Source organism: Pogoniulus pusillus, chromosome Z (genome assembly GCF_015220805.1).
Source record: "Pogoniulus pusillus isolate bPogPus1 chromosome Z, bPogPus1.pri, whole genome shotgun sequence".
NCBI lineage: Eukaryota > Metazoa > Chordata > Aves > Piciformes > Lybiidae > Pogoniulus > Pogoniulus pusillus.
This window is the reverse complement of record NC_087309.1, coordinates 2,717,082-2,736,824: the sequence shown is the minus strand read 5'-3', so window position 1 is coordinate 2,736,824 and position 19,743 is coordinate 2,717,082.

Genomic DNA, 19,743 nt, shown 5'->3' with positions numbered 1-19,743 from the left:
GAGGCTGAGGGAGCTGAGGGTGTGCAGCCTGCAGCAGAGGAGGCTCAGGGCAGAGCTCATTGCTGCTTGCAGCTGCCTGCAGGGAGGTTGTAGACAGGTGGGGGTTGGCCTCTTCTGCCAGGCAACCAGCAACAGAACAAAGGGACACAGCTTCAAGTTGTGCCAGGGGAGGTCAAGGCTGGATGTTGTTAGGAAGTTCCTGCCAGAGAGAGTGATTGGCATTGGAATGGGCTGCCCGGGGAGGTGGTGGAGTTGTCATCCTTGGAGGTGTTGAAGCAAAGCCTGGTTGAGGCACTCAGTGTCATGGCCTGATTGACTGGTTAGAGCTGGGTGCTAGGTTGGAGTGGATGATCTTGGAGGTCTCTTCCAACCTGGTTGATTCTATGATTCTAAGAAAAAAATGAAGGAAAAAGTAAAAAGAAATACGACCTATACATGAGTTGACTCAACCATAATGACTCAAAGCTCTTACTCTGCCTTATTCTGATTTAGATGACAATAGAGAGACAATCAAACTTCCCTGTTCCCCAAACACTTAGAATCATAAAACCATGGAATCAACCAGGTTGGAAGGCATCTTCAAGCTCATCCAGTACAACCTAGCATCCAACCCTATCCAATCAACCAGACCATGGAACTAAGTGACACATTCAGGCTTTGCTTGAACATCTCCAGGCACACCAACTCTACCACCTCCCTGGGCAGCCCATTCCAATGCCAATCACTCTCTCTGACAACAACTTCCTCCTAACATCCAGCCTAGACCTGCCCTGGCACAACTTGAGACTGTTCCCTTGTTATGTTGCTGCTTGCCTAGGAGAAGAGACCAACCTCTCTTGGCTACAATCTCACAACTGCAAGGAGGAGTGGGCAGGACAGATGACCTCAAAGTGACCAACAAGGCAATCTGTTCCATAAGTGTTGTATTCAACATAATCCTGAGTGAACACAAAGGTCAATGGCTATTCAACGGCTGCCATCAGAAAAGGCCATGCATGTTCTGCTTTTGATCCTGATCTTTGTGTCATTTTAACCCAAGCTCCAGAATCCAGTTCTTAAGTCTGCTTGCTGTCTGACACTTCTCCTGTGCCTGCCCAGACTGTTGGTCATGATAGTGATGCAGTTGCTATCAGGGGTTGGTTTCATATACATTTGTATACATTTAGTTTTATTGATATTCTTTTAATTAAAGCTGTTTTTGTTTAATTTTCAACTCACAAATCTCTCTCCCTTATTTTCTCTTCCCTTTTTCAGAAGGCAGAGGAGCAATAGACTCATAGAATCAGTCAGGGCTGGAAGTGGCCACAAGGATCATCTAGTTCCACCCCACCTGCCATGGCCAGGGACACCCTACCCTAGAGCAGGCTGGCCAGAGCTGTCATTTGTCTCGTGGCCAGCCCAACCCTAACCCATGACACAGGATAAGCATCTGATGGGCTGCTGTGGAAAGCTCTGTACATACTGCACCTAATACCTTGTCCTGATGTCTGCTTGTACTGGTGAGAACTGCCTATGGTATAAAGCAATGAAGAAGCAAACCCTCTTTCATCACTTTGAATAGTCTGCAGAGGCCATGAATGAAATCAAAGTAATAAGAATTGGCTAATGCACAGGAGACAGTTTAAAGGCTTAAAACCAAGACAAAAAAGCAGGAATACATTTTGTATGAAAAAACAATGCTCTTATCATCATTATTGTATTTTTATGCTTTTACTAAGATTACTCCAGGGCAAGGCTGAATGGAAGTAAGAGTTTTGTCAGACATATTTTCTCTCTGGAGTCTGAGGATGCCACATTCAGCACTTACCATATTGGTAAGTACCTTCTGATAAAACTTTGGTTCATCAAATCAAGGTTTCAGACTTGCAGAAAAATAATAATGCAGAGCTGTGTGCTTCTATTTTAGTTTAGTGCAGCACATGAATGCCTATCTATGTTTATGGTTAGAGAATAGGTGAGCCCTGTAGTCTGGCAGCTCCTCACATTTCATGGGAGAGGTTGGAAGGGACCTCAAAAGCTCATCTGGTGCAGCCCCAGAGCAGCATCACACTGGAATGCATCGAGGTAGTTATTGAACATCTCCAGAGAGGGAGACTCCACAACCTCCCTGGGCATACACAGAGTGCTGAAAAAAACCAAACCACCAAATGCCAAGAAGCTTTAGAAACCCCAAGAGATACGAACTGTTTTGACTGGGAAATCTGGTCATTTGGATCTTGTCTTGTCTTGTTCAAAACACCACAGAATCATAGAATCAACCATGCTGGGAGAGACCTCCAAGCTCATCCAGCCCAACCTATCCCCCAGCCCTATCCGGTCAACCAGACTACGGCACTAAGTGACTCATTCAATCTTTACTTGAACACCTCCAGGGATGGTGACTCCACCACTTCCCTGGGCAGCCCATTCCAATCTGGTTGTATATATGTTTTGTATCTTGTTTCCCTTCCCTATACCTTTCTTTTTATAACTCCCCTTACTTAAATAGCTTTTATTTATTGTTAAAGCTTTCTTTTAACTTCCAAATCAAAGCAAGACTATTCTTTTTCCTCTCTGCATTTAGTTTCTTTCTTTCCAAAAAGGGGAGAGGGGAAGGCATCCTATTATTGTATTGTTCTCTTAGGTGTTTGAGTCTCTGGGAAGCTTAAATCAGACCAATACAAGACTTGAGAAAAGGAGGCTGAAGGAGACTGCATCACTCCCTATAATTACCTGAGCAGAGGCTGTAGTGAGTTTGGTGTTGTTGGTTTCTTCTCCTGAATACAAGAGGTAGGACCAGAGGAAAGACCCTCAAGTTGTGTCAGGGGAGGTTTAGCTTGAATATTAGGAAAAAATATCTTCACAGAAATGGTCATGAAGCAGTGGCACAGGTTGCCCAGGGAAGTGACCAAATCCTCATCCATAGAGGTTTTGAAAACACACAGATGTGGTTTTGTGATGGATTTGGTAGTGTTTGGTAAATGTTGGCCCTGATGATGTTAAAGGTCTTTTCCAACCAAAATGATTCTATCATTCTATCTTGTTGGGTGAAACAAGTTATTAAAGCATGAAGGGACCAAAGCTGGTCTAGGGGTGTGCTGAAATAAAGAGAGAAGGTGCACATTTTTCCTTAAAGTCTGTCCTCCTCTTGCCTGCTCTTGCTCTGTGATGCTTGATGCCTTTGGCTTCATTTATAGACGTTCATACCACTGATGAAGGAGGATGTGTAGGTTACTTATGAAGGACCTGATATCCCAATAGGTATTAAAAGAAGGTCTTCTGATAGGGTAAGACATGAATGCATGAAGTAGAGTCACAGAATGGTCTAGGTTGGAAGGGACCTCAAAGCTCATCCATTTCCAACCTCCCACCATAGGCAAAGACACTTCCCTCTGGAACAGGTTGGTCAAGGCCTCAAGTATACTGTGATATCTTCAAATTCAGTCTGTTGGCTACAGGTTTAGAAGCAGATGTGACTCATTTTCTAGTTAATGAGCTTCATAGGAAACTGAGAGTGATCACAGCCAATTTTATTGAAGGTTGTTAGCCAGAGTGGACCCAAGAGAAAACTTTGACTCTTGTACAGTGACTTGAGGCTGGTGGGCTCCAGTCAGAGGCATGTGAGCAGCACACAGCGGCACAGGCTACAGGAGAATCTGACAAGTGTGTCTCTAGGAGAGTCACCTCTGGGCTTCTCTGGTTCTCCCGATGGGAAAGCCTCTCTGCAGTGTCTCCCTCAGCCACCAGATGTCTCTGTCTTATGTTGGGTAGAGCAGGACTCTTCCGCTGGTAAACAAAGGAGGCAAGTCCGTAACTCAGATCCAGGTCTCCACGTTTTAGTCCAAGTTGTTTTGATGTGATCTGAAACCTCACATTTCAGTGGAACGCATTGCATGAATCTCCTTCTGGTAACGATGGGTGGCAGGTAAGGAAGGAAGGTTTGGAGGCCAAAAGTCTTTACAACACTCATGCCATGTTGGCAAGCTTATGACTGGTTTCTATGTCTTTTCCACCATGAGTCTTTGTTCAGGGTTCTTCTGGTGCTAGTCAGGGTTTAAAGCAGCAATATTATGTTAGGAGAAGTAATGGTGCACTATGTAATTGAAATGTCTTACTAAAAAGGTGAAAGATGTTTGATGTCAAAAAGTCACCTACCGGTACTCAAAACCTCTGTATTTCTGTGATGGTTTGGGCTCTTACTCGCCCCCCCCCCCACTTTTGGAATTGCCCCAGATAGCTCAGAAGGCCTCCGGGAATATAAATGAAGCTATTTATTTTACAGCAGCAAATATACAAGCAGCTATCTACAATATATACAGTTATATACAGAAATATACAAAGGATAAACAATACAGAAGCACAACTCCCCTCCCAGAAACCTGAGTCCTCAGGAGGGGCTCTCAAACCACCCCAACACCTCCCCTTGCCCTCTCAACCTTACCTCAGTTCTCAGAAAGAAATAAAGGTGCAGCCAAGAGTTTAAGAAGGAAGGTTAGTGGCAGTGAGGTTAAGGAGATGTGGCTTGGTCTGAAGCTCAAAGCAGAGAGAGAAACAAAATGGAGAATGTTATCTAATTGTTTACTTCTTCTTCCCAGAACTCTCAGCGATACTGATGAGGGAAGGAGACACAACCGTTGTTTACCCTTTCACAGCCTATTATCTAGTTCTTTTCACCAAAACATTCTAGCCTGCTTCAAACTAGCACAATTTCAAAGCTCTTAAGCTATCTCAATTTTTTTTTCAATGACTTTTACATAAGATGCTGGATATTGCCTACAGTTTTGGTTCTGAAATATCAACTTTTGATTTCTTTTATGTTGGTGCAGAGCAAGCATTGTAGAAAGGATGCAATTTGGCAATAAGCCTAAATACCAGTAGGAATACATTGTCTGTGTTGGGATTATGTTCTTAAATGCTACCTTAAAAGCTCTGTATGGTGATTATTGCAATGATCTTGAAAATATCAATCAGAAAAGGATCTAATAATTACTAAGCTGGTAACAGAATGTGAAGTAATTAGACTTAACTACAGATTATGTGTATACATTTGTGTAATTGATGAAAACACTTTTCAGTGACTTGCCTGGAATGAGGAAAATCTACTTGTTTCTGTTAATAAGCTCCTTAGTGGAACACAGAAAGAAACACAAAAATAAAACCTTAAGAAGATGAGTTAGCTGCTTAAATTTTGGAGTCTACACCTACCATTGTTTTCTCTATGAGCAGAACAGCTTCAGCTGCACAGAGCTGTCCTGAAATATGAAACTGCTCCTCTCACACATCAGTCAGGATTAAGGCAAAGTAATTTTTGATTTGTGTGATTATGAATCATGGCCCCAAATCTATATTTTCTCTACAGTTCCCCCCCCTCCCCCACTGTAGTACAATGCATGTAGTTCTCAAGCAGGTTATAATTTTAACCTCACATTTAATTAGAAATGCTTCCTTTTTTTTTTTTTTTTTTTTTTTTTTATGATAAAATTATAGTCTTAATGCTCTACCATACTCTTGGATGATGTCCTAGGTCAGGGTGGATCCCTCCCCCTGGTAGAATAAACTCACTACAACATGGATTTTTTGGGAAAGTCAGGGAAAATGTAATGGTTTCTCTTGTAGTTTAAATATCACAGTATCACAGTATCACAGTATCATCAGGGTTGGAAGAGACCTCATAGATCATCAAGTCCAACCCTTTACCACGGAGCTCAAGGCCAGACCATGGCACCAAGTGCCACATCCAATCTTGCCTTGAACAGCCCCAGGGACGGCGACTCCACCACCTCCCCGGGCAGCCCATTCCAGTGTCCAATGACTCTCTCAGGGAAGAACTTTCTCCTCACCTCCAGCCTAAATTTCCCCTGGCGCAGCCTGAGGCTGTGTCCTCTCGTTCTGGTGCTGGCCACCTGAGAGAAGAGAGCAACCTCCTCCTGGCCACAACCTCCCCTCAGGTACTTGTAGACAGCAATAAGGTCACCCCTGAGCCTCCTCTTCTCCAGGCTAACCAATCCCAGCTCCCTCAGCCTCTCCTCGTAGGGCTGTGCTCAAGGCCTCTCCCCAGCCTCGTTGCCCTTCTCTGGACACGCTCAAGCATCTCAATGTCCCTCCTAAACTGGGGGGCCCAGAACAGAACACAGCACTCAAGGTGAGGTCTAGCCAGTGCAGAGTACAGGGGCAGAATGACCTCCCTGCTCCTGCTGACCACACCATTCCTGATGCAGGCCAGGATGGCACTGGCTCTCTTGGCCACCTGGGCACACTGCTGGCTCATGTTCAGGTGGGTATCAATCAGCACCCCCAGATCCCTCTCTGTTTGGCTGCTCTCCAGCCACTCCGACCCCAGCCTGTATCTCTGCATGGGGTTGTTGTGGCCAAGGTGCAGCACCCTGCATTTGGAGCTATTGAACACCATCCCCACATGTCCAGATGGTCAAGGTCCTGCTGTAGAGCCCTTCTGCCCTCCAACTCAGTCACATCTCAGTCACATATAACAGTATAACAGTATAAGGAGGAATATACTACTAGAGAAATATAATAACCTTAAGGAAGATGGCGAAGGGGTCAAGCAGAGTTGAAGCAGGAAAGCAGCAGCAGCCAAAACAACGGTGGGGGAAGATAGCAGCAGATGCAGCTGAAGCAGCAGAAGCATCCAGGGGAAGGTCCAAGCTGTGCTTCCAGACACAAAGCTCTTGGTGCTCCAATGAAATGATATTAACTTACCCATTGTTGCCATGCTATGGCCTATCCCTGGAATGTTCACCTCTCCACTCAGAGCTTCTAAGTTTCTCTGTTCTGAATATTTTATGTCTGAGATAGAAATCAGCTCAAATAGCCACAGATGACCTATACAGACTCACACAAAACTTATCTGTAGTTGGAAGTGTTGGAATGGAGGGGTGTTATTATGGCTTGTTCTCTGGAGCAGATGCTTTGCAAGGAGAGGAACAGAGTAAAACTTTTGTTTACATAGAAACTCTCTCTGTGAGGAGCTTCCTCCTAACATCCAGCCTATACTTCCCCTGGCACAGCTTGAGACTGTGTCCCCTTGTTCTATTGGTGGTTGACTCCAGCTCCAAGTGTGCACAAAGAACAGATGTGGTGACTAATTTGTGTGGTGACTAACTTGTGTGGTGACTAATATATGTCATTTTCACACCACCTCCTTTCAGAACTGGACAGTACTTTATTCAAAGAACTCTTTCTGGGAGAACATCCTGGATCCTTCATACTCTCTGGTTGTTATGGGCATAACATTACATGTAACACCTGGTGAGTGTTCTGTCCCTGGAGATGTTAAAAAAATGACTGGATAAGGCACTTAGTGCCATGGTCTAGTTGATTAGCTAGGGCTGGGTGCTAGGTCGGACTGGATGAGCTTGGAGGTCTCTTCCAACATGGTATGTTCTATGATTCTATGAAAAGAGTGACAAGAATTCTTTATGACTCATTTTCTGACATGGTAAGGGATGGTGCAAAATGTGTGGATTGGAGAATCATAGGATGGTTTAGGTTGGAAGAGATCTCAAAGCTCATCCAGTTCCGACTGTCATAGGCAGGGACACCTTGAACATCACCTCTCTGAGCAGCACATTCCATAGGGTAGTGTTGACCCAGGCACTGGACCTTACATTTGGCCTTATTAAGCTTCATGAGGTTAGATAATAGGAAAGTTCACACAGATTTGCTGGGGTTTACACAACCTCTCCTTTGCTTTTCTTGACTCAGTGGACCAAAGGCACAGGTCAGTATTAAATGAGGGGATATAAATAACAAACTGGCAGTTGGCAGTGAGTCCCTGTGCATGTTGGTGAGAGAGAATGTGAAGAGACTATGCATAGCTGAGATGCAGCGAAGGTCCAAAGTGATGCAGGGGCTGCAGTTTGGATGAGCTCAGATCTCTGGAGACACCTGCTCAGCATCTGTGTACATGACACCCAGATTTGAGTTTATAGTTATCTAGACACAGTTTATACTAAAAGTACTGAGATTCTGGCTGCTATCCTAAACACAGTTTCAGCTTCAGATATAGAATCAAAGAATCATAGAATCAACCAGGTTGGAAGAGACCTCCAAGATCATCCAGTCCAACCTAGCACCCAGCCCTAGCCAGTCATCTAGACCATGGCACTAAATGCCTTGTCCAGTCTTTTGTTGAACACCTAATGGAGGTAGAAATTAAGGATGTTTAAGTTGAGTCTTTATGGGTGAGAATTAAGGGAAAGGCCAACAAGACTGACATCCTGGTTGGAGCCTGTTATAGATCACCCAACCAGGAAGAAGAGGTTGACTTATTACTCCTTAAACAGCTGGAGACTGCCTCAAGATCACCTGCTCTTGTTCTTGTGGGTGACTTTAACCTGCCAGACATGTGCTGGGACTTTAATACTGCAGAGAAGAAGCAGTCTAGAAGGTTTTTAGAGTGTGTGGAGGACAAGTTTGTAACCCAGCCATTAGGTGAGCCTACCAGGGCGCAGCCCTTCTTGACCTGATGCTCACAAATAGAGAGGGGCTGGTAGGGGATGTGGTGGTTGGAGGCTGCCTGGGGTCCAGTGACCATGAAATTAAAAATTATGTTATTCCATTCTATGTAAGATAAGGCTTGTAATTAACTTAAAAGTAGTGATTGGTACCAAGACTGGGCAAAACAGCACAACAAATTAAGGTTGTGTGCATGGTTGCCATTGGTTTGTGCAGGTATATTAATTACATGTGCTAATCAAATAGGCTTTGATCTGAAGATGCTTTGTACATCAGGCTGGGTGAAAGCAAACTGGCTCTCTGTATTGTAAAAAAAAAAAAAATAATATAGACCAGAAGTGATGGATAAAACCAAAATAATTCACTGGTGTTCATTTGGGTGCTTTTGCAACAGGTCAGGCATTACCAGTTACATTGTCCTGCTCTGGAGGGAGGTTGGACTGGATGATCAACTTGTTTGTCTTCCAACCCCTAACATCCTGTGAGCCTGTGAGCCTGTGAAATCCCCCAGTTTTGTATGCATATTGATCATTGTGTAGATCACTCACTGTTGATTTCTATGCAAGAAAAAGCACATTGTTGTTTATCCCTATGACACTGTCTGTGTTGTTATGCAGCAAAATATCTAACTCCTCTCCCAGTTCTTCAGGCTGAATCTCTGAACATTTCTTCCTTGTATTTTTTATCAGGAAAGCTTGGGAGCGCCCCACAGAACTTTAGCATCCTAGCTAAAGCCCTCGATTTAGCACCCACCTAACTCTAGACTTGTGCAATGTCAGAGGAAGACCTTTGGAGATAGACTTACAATCATAGAATCAACCATGCTGGATGAGATTTCCAAGATCATCCAGTCCAACCTAGCACTCAGCCCTGGCCAAGCAACCAGACCATGGCACTAAGTGCCCCACCCAGGCTTTGCTTCAACACCTCCAGGCACAGTGACTCCATCACCTCCCTGGGCAGCCCATTCCAATGTAAATCACTCTCTCTGACAACAACTTCCTCCTAACATCCAGCCTAGACCTGCCCTGGCACAACTTGAGACTGTGTCCCCTTCTTCTATTGCTGGTTGCCTGGGAGAAGATACCAACCCCACCTGGCTATCCTTGTAGTCCATTCCAACTCTGATTGATTCTATGATTCTATGACCAAAAAAATGGACAACAACCAACAGTGCAAGAAGCAGCAGTTACCTCTGCATGTGTTTGGGTTTTCCCCCACCCCTTCCCCCTTTTTATTTTATTTTTTTCCCTGTTTATATTTGCAAAACTCTATTTTAGGGCAAGCAGATTGCTTTCTTTTTCATTTTTTTTTTTTTCACTTTTTCACTAAAGGGTAGCAGCATTTTCCACCTGACTGCAAAACTTCAAATATCCAAATCTCACACACGCACCTGAGAAAATTGCTTTACACCTCAGGGGCACTCAAAAAAATGTTTAGCAAAACCACATGGAGTTCTTCAGAGTTTGGGGGAAAACTCTCATGTGCATTTGTGCACCTCTCTAAATATTCTGCTGCTGTCCAAAGACGGGGAAAGACAATTTAAAATGATCGCTTTGCCAGTGAAGGAAAAAGAGGTTTTCAGTTTTGGTAGTGCCTGCTTACTCTTCTGAGCTTTTTCCTCTATTGCATACTCTTTCATGCATTCACTTGCTCTAGAAATTCCTGGCCTCTAAACTTCAATTATGATCATTTTACCTGTCTCTTTAAACACTTTTCAATCAGCACATACTTCCTGTGGAAAATGCTGTGTTCAGATTCTTTTATATCAATTTTATTGCCAAATCCTGTTTGCCTTACTCAGTATTCCAGCTGAAACCAACTGGGCTACTCGTATGAGAAAAGCAAGTAGTTCTTGCCTTTATTTGGTAAAGCAACAGACTTGAACAAAAGCAGCACTGTACCTGCTATGGGCAGCCAGAAACAATGACAGACTCCTCGATAAGATTAGATGTAATTTTAAATGCAACTGGGACAAAGAATCCCTCCCACCAGCCCCAACTCCTAACTCTCTACAGTAATTCCACTGCAGCAAAGTAGTTGAAGAACTACTGACAAGAGCCAGACTGCCCAGTAAACACCACCTAACAGACACAGAAACATGATCCACATGATTTTTTGATCTTGGCAGACGTTTTCATGCTTCTTTCAAAAGGAAAAAAAAAAACCAACCCAACCAACCAAAATACAAACAAAACACACACACACACAAAAAACCCAACCCAACTCAAACCCAAGAAAAAGCAAACCACAAGCTTTTAAACCAGGCACACTTATACCTTATACCTTACTGGCTCTACTGTTATGGGAAGGCCTTAAATATGAAACATCCTTATAGCTGCGTACTGAACATACTTCTGTGAGCCATCCACTTGGGGCTGACTGTTTCAAAATAAACATTCTTTCTGCACTGTCATTGTGCATGAGTAAATTGGTTGAACTTTAAAACAAAAAGGCTCTCTCCAGTCCCCAGCTAATCACCAACCTTTCACTGGCAGGATCGAAGCGCCTGCAAATCTGAGAGCTCTGTCTGCAGCTATGAAAGAAATGGAATGGGTGCAGGAGGACTACATGCAACACAGATTCCGTTGCTGACTTCCTATTTGTTCTTTGAAGTAAGTATTTGATTAATTCTGTCTTTAACAACCAAGAGAAACCTTCAACATAATGTCTGGTTATATCTTTATTTACAGTCCTGAGATAAGCGCTGTGCAAATCCACACACACAGCGAGAGTCAGACATGATTTGCTTTTCAGAACAAATTCTTTACTCCTTGATTTCCATTTAAAAAAAAATTACTTATTTAACCATACTGTTTTGTATATGACTCAGATGTAACCTTAAAGCTAATGTTGCATGCTTAGATGGCAATTCAGCAGCTTGGTGCAAAGCCCACTCACTGAAGCTGGTGGGATAACACCAATAGGTCTTGGATTAAACCCAGACGAAGGATAACATTGCTAGATTAGGGAGTTCAAACAGCATAGGCAGTGTTTCTGAATATCTGAGAAAGGTGACTAAGCAGAGCAGGACAGGGTGTTATAGAAAGTGTCACTAATATCTTGCTCCACAATCTAAACTTTTTGTTAATGATGAAGTTAAAAAAAGGTTTTACCTCATTTCCTAAAGAAAACGAAGTATCCTCTGCAGCTAGGCTGGGGCAGTGACTCACAGCAGCCTGCACGGTGCTTCCTAGAGAACAAATGATCAAACACTAACACTGAACTGGTATGGTTATTAATTTTCTCAGTGGTAGTTAGGTGGTGGTCCCTGCTGCCCTCCATCACCTTCTGAGAGTAGGTGTCCCCCAAGGTCATAGGGGAAAACAGCTGGTTTTACTGACTAGAAATCAGGAAGTGTTGCATCACTGTGGTAATAGAAGTGGCTTTTTCATTGCACAAGATTTCTACCATTTCCTAGCAATTGTCAGGCCTTGGAGTTATCTGGAGGTATGTTATCCTTGACCAAAAAGGCATTATGCTTGTCTATCACATACTTTGTCTTAGTCTTTGTGATCTGTTCTGTTCTGAGAAGCACAAGAGCTCCTACTAGATAAACAGTCCTGGCACACATCTGTGAAACGTTTGACTCGGGGACAAATGTATGATGTGGCTCTGCTCTTGGTTAACCTGGACCTTACTTCTTCACCTGAATGATGTAGATAACAGCAAACCTGTGCTATCTCAGAGAGGCAGTGGAGGGTAAAAATGAAGAGTGATTGCTAAGTGCTAAGATGAGGGCAAGGTAAGTGCCTACAAGAGAGCAGATCTTGAAAGTGTTCAAGGCAAATGTGACTCCATTTCAGTTGTAACTAATTTTGTTGCTTTTCACTTTATGAAGTAAATTTCACAGCAGTTTAGAACAGCAGAGAGTAAAATTGTTAGAAGAGAGACTAATAAAAACTATTCAGCTAATACAGTTTGTAAAACACTTCTCAGTATTTTTATCCTGTGCAAAACGAGGAAACTGAGCAACAAAGACTTTAAGTGGCTCTTGTGAGGTCAGAGAATTAGCTGCTAACGGGGCTGAAACATATTGATGGGATTGGAATACAGCCCACAAATAATCTTTTCCCTTTTCATGTTAAGAAAGTGTAGCAATTCCAGCTGGACCATGACATGGCATTTTTCACATAGCATTAATGACATAGGTGTTTCCCAGCTCCCACATTTAAAACACAGAGTGACTCCTTTCTAAGATTTCCTTTTTATCATAGCACCCAACACTATGAATAAGGTTTTGACGTGGAATCTGATATGTGAAGGCAGTAGGAAATGTGATTTGTGTTTCTTGGCCTAGAACACTCACCAGTAGTGTGCATATGGGAATTAAGACATATAAATAAATATTCAGTACTTGGCTCTTTAACCTTTATTAGGATTCTGATAGAGGAAAGTCTGCCCTCTGTGCTCTGAACTGTTCATTCTGGTGGCATGTGCCTTTGTTCATTTACTGTCCACAGACTGTTGTCTCCATAAGTAGGAGCACACAGAATCACAGAACTAACCAGTTTGGAAGAGACCTCTAGGATCATCGAGTCCAACATTTGTAATTAACTAACCCATGGCACTAAGTGCCTCATCCAGCCTTCTTTTAAACACCTCCAGCGATGGGGACTCCACCACCTCCCCAGGCATCTCCTTCCAATGACAGTCACTCTTTCCATGAAGCATTTCTTCCTAATATCAAGCCTAAACCTGCCCTGATGCAATTTGAGGCTGTGTCCTCTTGCTCTGTCTCTGGGTGCCTGGGAGAAGAGACCAACCCCACCTGGCTACAAGCTCCTTTCAGGTAGCTGTAGAGAGCAATGAGGTCACAGGACCACAAGATGTTAGGGGTTGGAAGGGACCCAAGGAGGTCATCAAGTGCAATGCCCCCTGCCAGAGCAGGACAATACTATCAGGGTCTTCCCTGAACCTTCTCTTCTCCAGGCTGAACAACTACGAAACTTGTGGGAACTTCATGTAAGAGAACAGAACCTTTGTGGCCCTGCCTAGGTTGCCTTCAGTAGCTACACTTGTGATCAGAGACCTAGCTCCTGCAGAATGAGCTGCTTTGTTTCAGACTGGAGGGCAAACAACTAATTACCAGCAAATAGCAGGGATGGTCATCCAGTGCCTCTTCTCAGGTAAATGATAGAACAAGGGGACACAGTTTGAAGTTGTGCCAGGGCAGGTCTAGGCTGGATGTTAGGAGGAAGATCTTGCCAGAGAGAGAGATTGGCGTTGGAACAGGCTGCCCAGGGAGGTGGTGGATTATTTGTCCCTGGAGGTATTGAAGCAAAGCCTGGCTGAGGCACTTAGTGCCATAGTCTGGTTGACTGGATAGGGCTGAGTGCTAGGTGGCCTGGATGATCTTGGAGGTGTCTTCCAACCTGGTTGATTGTATGATTCTATGATCATCAATTTTCAAACCCCCTGTCATGGCCAGGGACACCCTGCCCTAGATCAGGCTGGCCAGAGCCTCATCCAGTCTGGCCATAAACACCTCCAGGTGAATGACAGAGCTACTAAAATGACATTGTAGATGTTGCCAATGACTTAAACATTTGTTGCTCAGATTTAACTGAACTTACAGTAATCTGAGGACTTTTCAGCATAGCCCAATGTCAGGTGCTTAGTAGCAAGCTATTTTCAGAGGAAGGGTGCTCAGTGTGTTCTCACAGTGAGCACACATGCCTTTTTGTGGCAAGCAACCCCCAAAGGTCCCTAAGAGCGTGACTCACTCTGAAAGCATGAACTTGGATGCTTTTTTTCATCCCCCCTCCTTCCCTCCCTCTCTCCCTCCCCTGGAGATAGGTGAACCTTTATTTGTGATAAATCTATATTTTGCATGCAGGCAATCTGGACTGCAAGCAGTTACCCAGAGTTAAAACAGGGAGCAAAACTTAAAGTGCCAATGGCTTACTAGTCATGTATTTCTGAGACATGCCTTCTCCTCCTGTTATCATTCCCCGACGGGGTTATCAGAGCAACTTTCTGCATTCAAAAGAGCTGTGCTTCACAGCTCAGCTAAAGTGACCACAGCACAGTGTGAAGTGACATGCCGCTCCCTTGCTTCTTTTATTTCGTTTCCCCCTCTAAGCCTCCTTGGACCAATTCGAGTTGCCTGTCATCAGCTGCTGGGAGCCTTGCTCTTGCCAGACGTGGCTGCCCAGAACGTGTCAGTGAAGGGGATGCTCAGGCAGCCCCCTGGGTGTGAAGGCGAATGATGAGAGTCCCCAGCGCTGGTGCTGCTGCCTGCGTCAGCTGGGGAGAGGAGGGACGCCCTGCTGGGAGTGAATCCTTGTGCTGAAAGGGTGCACTTCAACCTTTCAGTTTATACACAAGCCTCCCTGTAATGGCATTATCTGGCAATTGGCCTTCTTCGGCCTAATTTTCAATCCACAAGTAGGAGTTAGGTCATTGAGGATATCCTCACCATTAGAGTTACTCAGTTTGCATAAAGGCTCTACTTAGCACTTAAGGAAGGAGTGCTGATTTTCAGAGTGTTGCATTGATCTCCAGCCACTGCTTTCTGCATGGTAAGGCAGCACAGCAGAGGCAGCTGAAGGCTTGCCTACGGGTGAGAAAAGACAGTGTCCACCTAGAAGTGTTCAGGAGAATGGGCAAATTCCCAAAACTTCTGTAAACAGGGATGTGATACCTGCCTCACAGACAAAGATTGTGCCCAGCCTAATCATGCAAATCACCTCATAATGATCACTGGAGTCACCAGTTATAAATGTCTGTGTGAGGGGGAAGCAAATGTAGATATTAATTGAAACACAGAAACAAACCCATCACCACCACTAAAAAACAACCAAACAACCAAACCAAACCAAACCAAAACTGAAGAATCCAGCCTTGACAAGCTGGATGGGTGGGCAGAGGACAATGGGATGAGATTGAACAAGGCCAAGTGCAGGGTTCTACATTTTGGCCACAACAACCCCAAGCAGCACTACAGGCTGGGGACAGAGCGGCTGAGAGCAGCCAGGCAGAGAGGGACCTGGGGGTGCTGGTGGATAGTAGCTGAAGATGAGGCAGCAGTGTGCCCAGGTGGGCAGCAGAGCCAATGGCATCCTGGGCTGGCTCAGGAGCAGTGTGGGCAGCAGGACAAGGGAGGTTCTTCTGCCCCTGAGCTCAGCACTGCTCAGGCCACACCTTGAGTGCTGTGTCCAGTTCTGGGCTCCTCAATTCAAGAGAGATGTTGAGGTGCTGGAAGGTGTCCAGAGAAGGGCAACAAAGCTGGTGAGGGGCCTGGAACACAAATCCTGTGAGAAGAGGCTGAGGGAGCTGGGAGTGTGCAGCCTGCAGAAGAGGAGGCTCAGGGCAGAGCTCATTGCTGTCTACAGCTCCCTAAAGGGAGGTTGTAGCCAGGTGGGGTTGGTGTCTTCTGCCAGACAATCAGCAACAGAAGAAGGGGACACAGCCTCAAGTTGTGCCAGGGCAGGTCTAGGCTGGATGTTAGGAGAAGTTGTTGTCAGCGAGAGTGATTGGCATTGGAATGGGCTGCCCAGGGAGGTGGTGGAGTCACTGTACCTGCAGGTGTTTAAGGAAACATAGGATGTGGCACCTAGTGCCCTGGTCTTTTTAATGTGGTGGTGTTAGGTCATTGGATTTGAAGACCTCAGAGGTCTATTCCAGCTTCAATAACTCTTATTCTGTAAAGGTATATCATGGATCTTGTCCATTGCTGTCCCTGGAGATGTTCAAGAAAAGACTGGATGAGGCACTTAGTGCCCTCGTTTAGTTGATTGGATAGGGTTGTGTGACAGGTTGGAGTGGATGATCTTGGAGGTCTCTTCCAATCTGGTTGATTCTATAAGGAAACTTGAATTTTCGAACTACTGATCCACACAACAGTCCTGATGTGCAGAAAGAGCTCAGTGTTGGAAGACCTATCTATGATTCTTTTTATTTCATAATTATTTTTTTTCCACTCAGAAGATGAACAACTTCAGCACAGGCAAACCAAACTAAACCAAACCACATCAAGATCTAACACAGAAGGACAGATTTTATGATAAAAATGTGCGGTTCCTCCACATTCATGTGAGTAAGAGCTGTTATGTTGAGTTTCTTCAGTAGAGATAATCCAATTTATTTGAGAAGAGAAATTCCTTCTAAATTTTTTTTTTTTTTTTTTTTTAAGAATCCCCTGAATAACCAATCATGTATAATCAAAGACTGCACCATCCCTGTGTTTGGCAGGGTGAAGCAGAGGACCTATGGGTTGGTACTAGTAAGAGATGACAGTTTGAGTACTTCACAGGAACACAAGCTCGCAAGATATTAGGATTTGGAGACCCAAGGAGAACATTGAATCCAAACGTCCCTGCCAGAGCAGGACCACTCAACCTAGCACAGATCACACAGGAATACCTCCAGACAGGCCTGGAAAGGCTCCAGAGAAGGAGACTCAACAACCTCTCTGGGCAGCCTGTGCCAGGGCTCTGGGACTCTTCCAGGCAAGAAGTTGCCCCTTGTGGTGAGCTGGAACCTCATGTGCTGCAGCTTCCATCCATTGCTGCTTGTCCTATCCCAGGGAGCAGGGAGCAGAGCCTGTGCCCCCTCTCCTGACCCCCATCCCTCAGATATTGATAAACACTTATTAAATGTCCTCTCAGCCTTCTCTTCTCCAGACTAAGCAACCCCAGGTCCCTCAGCCTCTCCTCATAAGGCAGTGCTCCAGTCCCTTCATCATCCTTGTAGCCTTCTGCTGGACTCTCTCCATCAGATCCCTGTTCCTCTTAAAATGGGGAGCCCAAAACTGAAGGCAGTACTCAAGATGAGGTCTCACCAGAGACCAGAGTAGAGGGGAAGGAGAATCTCCCTTGGTCTGCTGGACACACTCTTCCTAACACACCTCAGGATCCCCAAGATCTCATTGGCCTTGTTGGCTACAAGGGCACGTTGCTGAGATGGGGTCCCATTTTCCAACTATCTAGGAAGCTCACAGTACTCACCAATGTATAGAAGGGGTACTCAAGGAATACTATGTTTAAATGCTGTGGTGGAGGGCCACATAGGCCCAAATGAGCTTGTTCACAGGTCTATGCTTGCCTGGACATGTTTTCCCGTCGAAAGGTGTTTTTCTGTCCAAACCAGGGGAAAACAAATTACGTGGACAAAGGAGCACAACAAGCCTGGCGCCTTAGAGTCTGGCCTGCCCTGGTTATAAGGTTGGTGTAAACAGGTTGCATAAGCCCATGTGCTCAGCGTGTGGCCCACCTGTGCTCTTCCCATATTTGGGGGTACCAGATCTGTGGACTCTACCTTATTTGGCATGGTTTGGCCTGCTGCCAGAAGCTTATTGGACAGTATTGTGGCCAAGGGACCATCAATCTCGGCCCACATCTCAGAAATAGGGCAACTCAGTGCTCCTGCCACCCTCCTCCACCCACCACTCCTAGCCTCTTCGTCGCCTGGGGCCACTGCCGCTGTATATGACCCTATCCCACGGTACTTGCGCCTATCCAGTGGAACGATCGCCCAAGGCGCTCCCAGCCAGCCACCGCTCCCAGCCCATTGCTGCTCCAGCTCATCATTCCCAGCCCCATCGTGCCCGTGGAGCCTCCTCAGACAGCGCGCCCCAATATCTGAGCTGAGCTATTCAGATCCACGAGGATCAACAGCGTGGCTTTTGCTACACGTATTTGGGACCACAGAGACTGTGACTCCAACTAGTGAGTAACTGAACAATCTCCATTTGAGCAGCTAAGACTTTCAGTGACTTTACCAGGGGCACTTTATGCCACAACACTCTCTATACACAGAACTTTTCCAAACCTCTACCAAATTCCTGATTCCTGCTGTAAATAGACATTCTGTAAAGTAATTTCACAAACCGCATACAAAGAACTTGTGTGGGGTAACTGTATATAAGTTTGGGGGGGAATTCTCTTTGTCTATATTATTAAATAATTTAAAACCTTTTAAAAAAATTGGCCTCATATCTTATCCCTAAACTCAGATAAACCCCTTCACAGCAAATGCTCTGCCAGTACAGAAAGGGGAAAAAAAATCAGAGCAGCTTCTCAATTAGGAACCGTTCTGGTTTAGGTATAGTAATTTTTTTTTCCCATTAAAAAACTGAAAATCCATGTCTGCTTTTGATTCTTTAGAGTTGCTCTGCTGGTCATCAGAGGTTCTCCAGCCATGTAACCAGGAACACTGTATAATCCAGAGAAACTGCAAACGTGGTTAGCCCTTTCTGTCTTTTATCTGAATTATCTGATTCTGTTAATGATTACCTGAATCTATTTTAAGATATTTTAAGTCTACAGCAAACAGAAGCACAAAGACATCCAGGTTGGCAAAGCCCCTCAGGACCACCAGGTCCAACCTAGAACCCCACTCAAGATTCACATTAAACCATACCCACAAGCACCCTATCCAAACCACCCTTAAACACATCCAGGGTGGGTGACTCCACCAGCTCCCTGGGCAGATCATTCCACTCCCTGACTCCTCTCTCCGTGAAAAACTTTTTATTAATGTCCAATCAAAACCTCCTCAGCCTCAGCTTGGGGCCATTCCCCCTGGTTCTGTCTCCAGTTACCTGTAAGAAGAGCCCATCAGCAGCCTCTTCGCAATGTCTCTTCAGGTAGTTGTAGACAGCAATGAGGTCTCCCCTCAGCCTCCTCTTCTTCAATCTAAATCATCAGGCAGTCAATGTATTTTACACATTCACCAACAGTAACTAAAATAATGATGTTCTGTCCACACATGACCACCTCTTTTTCAATCAAGACAATAAAACTGCAAAGGCTGCATAAATGTTTAGTCTGCATTCCTGGTTAGCTAAGTAAATACATGTGAGGCTAAGCATCAACTAGACTCAGTATGATAGCACAAGAGAGATGTTAGCAGAATAGTTTAGAAGTTACTAAATGAACTTTTGGTGAAGCCACAAAGTATTAACATGTGGCACAAATTCCTGTTTGGAGATGTATTCTACTCTATGGTGTAATATTAGTTTGGTTCCCATCTCTCTTCAACAAGAAATTTTGCACTGACTTATTCATAGAGTCATAGAATCAACTGGGTTGGAAGAGACCTCCAAGATTGTCCAGCCCAACCTAGCACTCAGCCCTGTCTAATCAACCAGACCATGACACTAAGTGCCTCAGCCAAGCTTTGTTTCAACACCTCCAGGAATGGAGACTCCACCACCTCCCTGGGCAGCCCATTCCAATGCCAATCACTCTCTCTGCAAACAACTTTCTCCTAACATCCAGCCTAGACCTCCCTTAGCACAGCTTGAGACTCTGTCCCCTTGTGCTGTTGCTGAGTACTTGGCAG